The 11477-nt window shown below is 35.5% G+C and overlaps 1 pseudogene; it reads right to left on the reverse strand.

The window, feature by feature from the left end:
- Positions 1–10916: 10916 nt before the first annotated feature.
- On the reverse strand, positions 10917–11050 carry LOC145285342 (U2 spliceosomal RNA; annotated as a pseudogene).
- Between the last annotated feature and the right edge of the window lie 427 nt (positions 11051–11477).

Genomic DNA, 11477 nt, shown 5'->3' on the forward strand with positions numbered 1-11477 from the left:
GTTTTCATGATTCATTGTAATGGTCCATTGTGTTTTGCATCTGTAGCCGTTTCTATGACCAGTTTGTATGTAGTTTATATGTGGTGTTAGTCTCCACATATGACGTGACCGTCTTGAGGAACGATACTGCTCGCCATTGGGGAGGTTAAAATCCCCGAAAACCTCAAGTAAGACCATAAATATGCTGAGATTGTCCGTTAAACGTTAATTGAATCCCGGACGACGGCAGGTGACCTCTAAAAAGGGATGAGTCTATTGTGCTTTGAAAAAAAAATCAGACAGATAAGTTTATTGTCTAAAACAATGACAGGAAATGTCAGAATAGAATAATGTAGAAACGAGATCATGTACTTTTTGGCCTGGGAGACACCTGCTCTAACGTGATAACGAGTCACCTTCATGTCGTGTGAAAAAGATTTCATTTTTTGGTCCCAGATTTACGAAACTGCGGACGAAATGCTGAAATACACACAAGCAAAATGGATCAGGGGATTCCGCAGAAACGTGTCTGGCCTTGATTAGTTTAGCGAATCGTCAGAGCCACCCTGTCACCTTAGCATAAGAGGGCATACCCGGGTGGAATTTGACAGATTGAAGCCAAATCTTGAGAGAAACACATGCTTCCGGAAGACCCCTCCATCCACCCTGACTGCCATCATGAGAACGAAGAATAAGATTTGGGGAAAATCTCGATGATGTCTGGTGTAATCGAACTGAACGTTGTATATATGTAAAAACTTGAACTTTCATGAAATTACTTTTTCGTAGTTAGAAAACCTGAGTCTGTCTTTCTTTTCTGGCGCGCATGTGAAGCGTTTTGCTTTTCAGCAGAAATCAACACGAAGCTGAGACGCTGAGAACCCATGTGAAGGACCCCCGGTTGATTAGACGATCACGACGAAAACCAAAGATTAATTGCTGACCTGAGCGGGAGATCCTTTCACACACATTCAATGGTTTTTCTTACTATTTCTGCAGTTTTCATCATCGAAATTCGTTGTATCTTGTCAGTTATACCTCTGATTCCAATCTCTCTCATACTTTTTAAAAAGTTTTTCGGTAGTGTTCTTACCGTTCCTACTATCAGTGGTGATATCTTTTATTTAATTATCCAGATACCTTTGAACTATCTGCCAGGTTCTGTGTATTTGCTCCGCTTCTCAGTCTCCTTGATCTCAACTCTGTGGGCTGCTGGACGGCAAATATATAGGATTCTGTGACTTTTATTTTTAAGTATTGCTGCCGATTTATGTTTGTACCATTTGTCTATGTTTTCAAAATTCAGTTGTCTGCATCATTCCCAATGTACTGTTTTCCCACTTGATGGTGTCTATTTTTATTTTCTTTTTGTGCTTGCTTTCTGAATTCGCTTATTCGCTTATGTGTTTTATTGTTTCGTCTTTTTTGTCCACATTTGTCTGAGTTTGCATTTGTTGTTTTCTTGTGTCTTATCGATGCTTGCATTGATGTGGTTGGTTCTAATCGCGTTATCTTGTGTAGCTGTCATTAGAGATTCAGTTTCTCTGTTTAGGTTTTCACTTTTGTAGCCATATCTAAGTGTTTTCGTTAAGGCTATCTCTAGTTGTTCATTTCCCATTTTTTCTTTTCTCGTCTTATCCCTCATTTCTTCTGTTTCTATTTTGTTTTTGCTTTTTGTTTTCTCCAGTGTCTTTTGTTGCATTATTATTATTATTATTATTATTATTATTATTATTATTATTATTATTATTATTATTATTATTATTATTATTATTACTATTATTGACGTGACGGTAGTTCTGTGGATTATGACACCGACTGAAGACCTATATGTCTCCAGTTCAAATCCAGTTTGTTCCACAAAAATCAATCTCAATTAGGATGTTAGCACCTTCACGCGGCCCTTCCGGTACATACTTGATGCCTTTCTACAAATAATTTTGACTAGCAAAATATCGGGGAAATTAATGCCAACAATAGAATCTTCGGATTCATACATTATTATTATTATTATTATTATTATTATTATTATTATTATTATTATTATTATTATTATTATTATTATTACTACTACTACTACTACTACTATTATTACATATTTGCTTATTCTCATTATTGTCCATTTCTAGCGTGGCTGCCGCTGGAGTCAGAATGATGCGGTGTTCACTTAGCGGGAATTACGTCTGTCGATATGTCTCAATGACTAACAAACTGTCAAAGTATATTCACTCAAAAGTATTGAAGCAACGCGTTCTTGCTTCATGCTATTTCCGCTTCGGCGGACCTGATTACTTTCAAGTTGATGAAGATACGGTCTACTGCGCAAACTGTTTTTGTCAGTGGTTTAAGGAACATTAAATCAACTCTAGCCGTCCATTCCGCTCGTCCCTCTACATCCACCGATCACCCGCTACCAGCTGCCTTCGTCGTAGGTACGTCAGTCGCCAATGCTGCCGAACTGCACCCCCGCCTTTCTCTCCCTCTCTCTCTCTCTCTCTCTCTCTCTCTCTCTCCCTCTCTCTCTCTCTTTGTCTATCTATCTATCTTGCCATCTCTTTTCTCTATGTTTACCTTCCTCGATGTCTTCTTTGAACCGAGATAACAGCATAAGAAACCACTATAAGCTGACAATGCAATCTTCTTCGCTACTCTTTCTATTTCGGACGGCGCGCGTGTGCGTCGGCATCTACGTCGTTGCAACTAATGGTATCGACGATTTGCATTTGAGAAAATCAAAAAGTTGTGCCGTCGAAGTGGCGAACGAGAGACCTTTCAAAAGTTGATTTTACTCGCAGCGTGAAGCGCACCGGGAAAAGTTGAGAAGTATAAACATCCAACGAACGTCGGAGTTACTTGAAGCAAACAAATGCTCCGAATTGTCCTTCGTCAGCTTCTTCTGGCTCCGCGGATGATCGGGTTTTGCTTTTGTTTTGATGGTGTATATTTTTAACAGTCGGCTAGGAGCTAAGTGTAATATTTATTGTGATATTACATTTCACCTTTTTCTGTTCCCGATCAGTGAAAGGAAAAGCTTTTTTAGACTGGGACAATTTTTAGAGAGAAAATGGGGGGGGGCTGGATTTTCCCAACAAATAAAGACATCCAACTAGTAAGGTATTATATGACGCCAAACAACTGTTGTTGTTGTTTTTTGTTGTTTTTTGTTTTTGTTTTTGTTGTTTTTTTTCTTACATAATATTGATCGTAAATATGTTAATTTTGCTTAGTTTTAATTTTAATTAGTTTTAAATTCTTCGTTTTGATGATACACATGTTTGGGATATATTTTTAATACGCGGTCTGTGAAATAAGGTGACTTATATTTCAACAATGTTAGATTAATTATCCGATGTGTAGCATATTACATTTCGAATAGACGAAAATATATTCATGTAGTATATACTAGCCTGGGTACCCGGCGTTGTCCGGGTGTTTGGAGGTGTGTGTTGAGCAAAAACAAAAAAGTGGTAGTAGGCAAGCAGGCTCGAACCTGTACCGTAAAGGAGGAAAAAAATGTGAAAAAACGTGACGTATTTGCTGTTGCATCCATCGCCAAACCGGAAGTAGCGAAGGTTTAACTTAAGGCTAGTCAATCGAAAAGAGGGGATGACTTTCGAAAATATCGGCGAAAAAAAGCAACCCCTCTTTGTATAAAATTGCGCAGTTGAGGGTGAAGGCATTAATGTTTTTAGCCAATTTTTCTACATTTGTAGTACGATAGGTCGAGCTTTAAAACGATACCAATCTCGTGAGAATCCGCCGCCTCTATCGAAAGATTTAGGCATACATACATGCATACATACATTTAAACAGACGAGTGAGATTTATATAATAGATAACTCTTAAAGGTAGCGATAGATAAAGAGTTCTTTAAGAAATAGAATCCAAAGTGTCCGAGAAGATTCAAGTTGAAAAAAAAATGTTTTATCTTGTAAGTAAAAACTGGGTACATATGTTCATTTCGGCTATCGCCTTGCGAGTTTACATATGGCAGTGTGTAAAGTGAGTAGGCATTTCAGATGCGTGTGCGTACTACGAAAACAACTGCATAGCTTTCTTCCTCTTTCCCGTTTTATCCCTCAAAGACAATACACGTGCGCATATCACGATTTAGCCTAAGCTCTACTGGGACTGAAAGGTCTTTAGAAAGCGGACCATATACGAGGAGTGGCGTTAAGGATCTGCTGCACATCTAGCGATACTACATATACACTACATATACACTACTACATATACACTGTTAACTGAATGCACACAAGTTCAAAGATATACGTACTCTCTCATTAACAAAACAGGAAAACTAATGTTGTACACGCAAATGAAGACATATATAGGGTTGGCGCTACCCGCAACTGAGTGGGAGATATTTTCTGCTGGGTGTCCTAAAGAATAGTTACAACAAGGCTGAGAAGGTTTCCTTAGTTGTTGCTCTCATACTTTAAATCCTGTGGAAAATATATCGAGATTTATATTGAACAGTACCAATATTCTAAGTTCTATGTAATAGTCAAACAATGTCATCTTTAATTTCCAAATAATCAGATTCATTGATGATATTACCCTCAGTCTCCATATTCGTTTTCATAAAATAATCAACTTCGTTTCATTCAAACTATTTTTGTTTGCGCCTTTTTACTTCAAGTGCGCTAAATAAACAAATGACGATCCTATTACAATTGTTACATAATAGATGGCCATATGTCGAATAGCTAATGCTTCAGCTGGTTTTAATCGTGATAAGTATTGAACATACTATAGAAGTGACGCATAGTTTCATTAAAAAAATACAACCACTACTAAAGATAACATGAAGTTAAAGTTAGGTATGAGGTTCAACAGATCAAAGTAGAAAAAAACCAAGAGACATCAGTCAACATGGCATGACGTTACGGATATCGATGTTAACAAGTGGACGGAAGTTTCAACTGAATCTTTCTATGGAAGTCGTCCGAGACACATCACAAATAATGATGTTAGAAATACTTTGATAATCGCCAAGAGTGAAATGCTTCCCGTGTTTGCTTTTTCTACCCATTTATTATTAATAAGCTAGTTAACTAAGTAACTCTTGTGGAGACGCCTACTAATTAACATAGGCCGGTGAGTAAGATATATAAATGTATCAATCGCCAATACCGGAGGAGTCCGGCAACGACTGTCAAATAGGCAAGACGCTTATGCTGCCTCCAGTAAGACATGCAACACGCCACCTGCCGGAATATCTCCAACTGAAGTATATCTCAAGACATGTAAATATGTATATAACTTTTCTTCCTAATATATTATTGTATACCTTTACTTTCGTCTTCATGTTAATTATTTGTGCAGACACAACAGTAACTAAGAAGGCCTTAACTAATCGGTTAAGATAATATTAGGCCCGATCTTTTGTGTGAACTGTTCCCTTCAGAAAAAACTTAAAACTAAACTCCCAATTAAGGTTTTCGTCTAATTATTTTGCCCACGTAAAAAGAATTTTAAGAAATGAAACAATCGGCCACGTGATCCCATTGTAACCTATAGTAATTTCTAATAAACGTATTTTTCAAATTTAACATATTGATGACAACCTTGTGTAATAAGACAACGATATTTAGCACCTAGTCTAGTGCAGTATCTGCAGTAGCTTTACAATTCGAAGCTGGAATTGGCTCACTTGATGCAAGATTTGACAGGAGACATAGGTTTGCCCAGTTACCTCCTTCTGACATTCCAGAAAGGCAAGTGCAGCTACAGGATTTGCCGGAAAGGTGTTACAGCGCTTTACTATCCGCCTATCCAAACCGGATTTTTGTTAAGGTTTACTCTCTTAGACATTACATTTTCCAAGGTATCCATAAGGCAGTGCAGCTATTTGCCCATAATTTATGGAATTTTTTAAATATTTCCTACGCTGACAGAAAATAACAAATTTCTTATTGTATTATGGTTGTATCAAAATGAAAGCGAAATCCTTAAATGATTTTTCTCAAAAAGAGCCAGACGAAAGAAACGCGATTTTAACGTATAAGTTCATGAAAGACCTCCAAGGTGAAAAAAAATGTACCGTTAATGCAAGTGTTGATTTTTCTTTTTTAATTTTCTTTTTTTACAAAGACATCACCACTTATCAAGGCCAAGCGACCACTCCAGGATAAGGGTTAAAGAGTGTACAGTAGACAATTGGACTAAAAAGTAATCGTTAGCAATGGAAATTTGGTAAATTTGATAACTTATATGGAACGGCTCATCAAAAACTTGTCTACGTTAGACTTGAAGACAACCATATTGTAGTAGCTTGAAATCAGGAAAACGAAAGACAATTCCATACGCATGCAGTTCTAAGAAAGAAGCTTTGTTCATGGAATCTACGTTTAGGTTTAGGCACAGATAAAGAGTGGGGGAAATATTGATAGTGTTTTCTGCTAGGCGGGTGTTTCTTGTGAAAGTTTGGCGAGGGGGGGACCATAGATTGGAGATCAGTCGAGCACTTGCCATAATTCAATTATTAATTAAATTTAGCAAAAGAAGATTAAAAAGAAAGATAAAGCATGCTTCAGTCATCATATCGAAGGGATGGTAGAAATTTATACAGAGGAGAATGAAGTGGCCTATCACCTGTAGAATTGCTACAAAATTAACATATTTACTATATCTCTTTAAAATCCATTCTAAGGTCCAGGGATCCTGGTTCAAAATCGGTTTCCCGTACGTTTAATCAAAATCACCGATATACTCGTTTCTGTTAATACTCATGATGACCATTTTCTTCTGGAGGTGTGAATATTAGGTTTCGAGGGAGATCATAATTGTCATTGATGAGATTATAGACCAAAATGAGATCGGTCTTCAGTTTAGATAAGGTTATGTAATGGAAACAGGGCAAGAGATTCCGTCTCATAATCTTTTATTCAATTAAGAAATGTACAGCTTTTATAGCTTGGGTTGTCAAAGAGGCGATAATACATATTCACAGCTTTCATATGGCAAATACCATAGTCTCTGCACCATTTGCGTAGCCAAAAGTTGAAGTCTTTCCAGATACTAGATACCACGTATTAGACAATAAACAAAGGCTTTGACACTATACTTTAATATTTATTAACCGAGATAGATATATAGCGGGAGAAATAGATTAGAGATGAGTCTTAAGAAACAAAAAAATAATAAGACGCAGTGAACAACAAATGTTTATATATCCTATCAGTTTTATTCCGTGATAAAAAAATAAATAAAATTAACATTATCGTTTTTATACAAATTTACCTTCCTGGCATATATTTATACTAGCGAGGTTACCTGGCTTTGCCCGGATCCACAAAAAAAAAACTAAATAGAAATTTAATAGTATGTGTAACGTCTTTATAGTAAAATTTCTATATCTACCCTTCTATCTCTCCACTCCTCCATTAGCTTCTCTCCTCAACCATTTTTCTCACCTCCTGTCCATTTTTATACTGATGTACCATATGTATTTATATGAAGCTAGATATATGCATATGCTAATATATTTCTATGTATAGGATTCAATCCTACCAGCGTTTGTTTAATGTTCGATTTTGAGCAGTTATCAAGGTTTCTTCTACAGGGTTTATGGGGCAGCCATGTAATTATTCTAACTCAACAGAGTGGACATTAATTTATTTCAAACTAAAAACACGCTTGAAAATAATTTTATACCCTAAGAAACTTATCCAAGGAGGTAGAGCCTGGTCTTTGGTAAAATTTATGTGTAACATATTCGTTTTCATCTCTTTTTTGTTTTGTTCATTGCAGTAACAAATGCTCGAGTCTTATTTTTCTTTAGGCGGTATACGTTTAAATGTATGCATATTTTCCTTTTTAATTCGAAAAACTTCTAAATGTTCTTTCTTTATACTTTATTCAAAATTAAAATAAACTCATTTTGGGACTTTCACCTTATTTTTTTTACTTAAAATGTAAAAATATAATAAAAATTAATCAATTCGAAACTAAAAAAAATTCAAAGCCGTAGTTCATAGCATTTTAAATCTTATAATAATAAAGTGTGAACCATTTGTGGCAGGCATATACATGTTTAGCGAAGAGGTGTGAAAATATCTACAAAGAGAATAGGCAAGTTAACTCTTGAATTCTTAAATTGACTAATAAAATAAGTAAAATTAACTCTGAAGAAGGAGTGTTAAATCTGGGAGTGGGATTTATAACCAATTATGAGTACCTTAGTCTTATGTTGTAAATGAATAATTCATCAAATAAAACAATTTGTGTTGATTTAATTATTTTATTTTCAATAAAAAAAAATTCAAAGAATCGATTAGGTTTAAATTTTTCTGTTACGGATTCATGTTTTTTTGATTCCCCATTAATCGTCCCAACACTATATATATATATATATATATATATATATATATATATATATTATATATATAATATATATATATATATGCATATATATATTTAAAACTTTATGTGTGTGAAATTTCCTTCCTCATAGGTTCCGAAATGGCTAATTTATATGTCTGGCAGATATGTTTTTGTACAGAAATTCATCCGATAAGTATCATAAATCGAAAAAAAAAGCCGATTATAAAAATAATCTTTCTCTCTTATAGATAATAAAGAAGAATTTTTACAGGGGAATAATTTAACTTACACCGATCAAGGGAAATAACAAAATTTCAACAAACCATTTCTTCTTAAAAATAAACAGATTTATTATAATCTGGAGATCTAGAAGAGTGGTAGAGCATTTATTTACAGATCGAATTATCCCCTGTTCACCCCCCGGGTATACGTCACCATTTTATTTTTTTTTCTTACAAAATTTACGATAAAAGAAAAGGTACCACCTAAAATAGCCGAAAATCATTTCTTCGTTTGCATATTTTAAAAGTAAACATTCATCAGAAGTGCTTTTTCTAGTGCATTTATCGTAAAGCCCAAATATTAGCTGACGTGATATTATAAACAAACACAGACGGAATTTAATGAATGGCATTACCATTATTATTTTTATACTTATTTATTTTTTTTCGCGAATTATTCCACCGGCCCAATTATTCCGGGTATGCTACGAAGTCTCGGCTGAAATTACGTGCTTGGTTTTTGCTTTATATATCAATAAATTTTAAGTCAGTATAAAGTGACTTAATTTGTAAGCTTCAAAATTACCAGCTTTTGTAATCATGTAACAAAAATCAAGACAACAAAGATCGAATTGATAGCAACACAAGTACTGGATTTTCATTGTTCGTTATAATCGTTTCGCGATCATTCGGACAATTTCTAACCTTATATCGTTTGAAAATATTCACCTCTCTTCAGACGTGGAGAAAAACACTAATATATATATATATATATATATAAATATATATATATATATATATATATATATGTGTGTGTGTGTGTGTGTGTGTGTGTGTGTGTGTGTGTGTGTGTGTGTGTGTGTTTATGAATGTCGGTGTGTTTATGTGTGTCGGTGTATTTATGTGTGTATGTTGCGTGCGCACGTATTATGACTGTTGACGCGTTAATATGTTTGACAATAGCTCACCTTGATATATGTTATAAATATTGAAACCTACGATGCTTATGTTGGTAAGCTACTTAAAAGAGTTATTGTCCATACGAAATATGATTCCTACGATGCTTCTGTCCGCTGATTATATATTTATAAGTGTCTGGTCAGTTCGAATTGATTTGGTGCATCTTATCAGAGCGTTGCAAGTAAGTTTATTATTACTTTGTATTTATATCAGCAGGTCGCAACGACGCGTCCCTTTCCTGTCCATTGGCTTGTTACTTTCAATTTAAAGTGCGGAGAGTGGAAAAATCTTGACGGTCTTCTTTTTGGATCACTATATTTTCTGCCGGGAGGTTTTGTAATGAAAATTTTCGAATTTTGCAAAAACATGCCTTGATGGAATGCGAGCATTGTTATAATCTATATATATAAAAGGCAAAAATCGGTGTGTATGTATGTATGTATGTATGTATGTTTGTTTGTAACGCTAAAACTTTTGAAAGACGGAACCAGAGTTGACAAATTTGGTATCATATTGCACCTTGATCACCCGGATGACAAATATCGAAATTTCACGTCAAACGGACCAGTAGAAAGGGGTCAACTGATCGTTTTTCTCCTAGGGGGGCCCCCCAAAAAACCTGTCATTTTACCGTTATTCAATACGTGTCACGTGACGTGACGTCAGCTCAAACTTTTGACAGACACAACCAAAGTTGACAAATTATGTATCATATTGAACCTTGATCACCCGCATGACAAATATCGAAATTCCACACCAAACGGACCATTAAAAGGGGGTGAACTGATCATTTCTCTCCTAGGGGGGCCCCCCAAAAAACCTGTCATTTTAATGTTAATATTACATAATCCAAAAACGCTTAGTCATGTCACGTGACGTGACGTCAACATCCAGTAATGGCGAACAAATGTAAACAAACACTTTGTTTTACCGATACTTTTGTAATTTCTCTTCTGCTTTGTTCTAGAGATTATTAAACTCCATGACAATGTCTCCAGCGTATTTAACTGGTTAAAAATAGTATTTATACAAGAGTTTTAACGAAAAATATCAGGAAAAAATGTACAGGAATAAAAAAAAATTCAGCTTTCAAAATATTCGTCGATAAAAAAACCGATCTTTATATTTACGCTAGCCATTTTGTATATTACCACGTGATCTGCTATCTCTTAAACTGGAGGGGGGGGATCCACTTGAATCCAACAAAACCAGTAATTTTTTTTTCTATTATATATACATCATTTTCTATAAAATTAAGTGTAGACTTTATAATTAAAACAAAAAATGTTATTCATACTAAAAAAAAAAAACGCTTAGTCATGTCACGTGACGTGACGTCAACATCCACTAATGGCGAACAATTGTACCTATTTACTATGCCTCCCCACGGGACAGAGTTAGACACCAGGGTCGTTTTTTAACGTGGAGAAAAGGTACAAAAATAAAAATTGTCTCAGTCGTGGAGGATTTCTCCTCCACCGAAAGAGAACAAGAAATAGAAGTGCAGCATCTGAAGAACAGATACTACACTTTGATCTTGACCAAAAGGCCAAGAATGCGAACAATTGTAAATAACAACTTTTTTCACAAAACCAACACCGTCTTTCTTTTTTTTCTCTCTCTTTCTCTCTCTCTCTCACCCACTTACTCTTCCCTCTCTCTCACCCTCTTTCTCTTGACGTCACACCACTGTTAAACTGTGGGGGGGGGGGAACACATTCCCAGGCATTATCTCCTATAGATGCACATTTTATTAGAAATTCAGCTTTCAAAATATTAGACGATAATAAAAATATAAAACCAACACCCTCTTTCTCTTTTCTCTCTCTCTCACCAACTTACTCTTCTCTCTCTCTCACCCTCTTTCTCTTGACCTCCTACTACTGTTAAACTGTGTGTGTGTGGGGGGGGGGAAGAGGCAGCTTGAAAACCAACAAAAACAGTGCACAGTTTCCCAAGCATTTGGGGTGGGAAGGGGGGGAAGAAGCC

The sequence above is a fragment of the Euprymna scolopes genome, chromosome 9 (assembly GCF_053919585.1).
Source record: "Euprymna scolopes isolate OS-2025 chromosome 9, ASM5391958v1, whole genome shotgun sequence".
NCBI lineage: Eukaryota > Metazoa > Mollusca > Cephalopoda > Sepiida > Sepiolidae > Euprymna > Euprymna scolopes.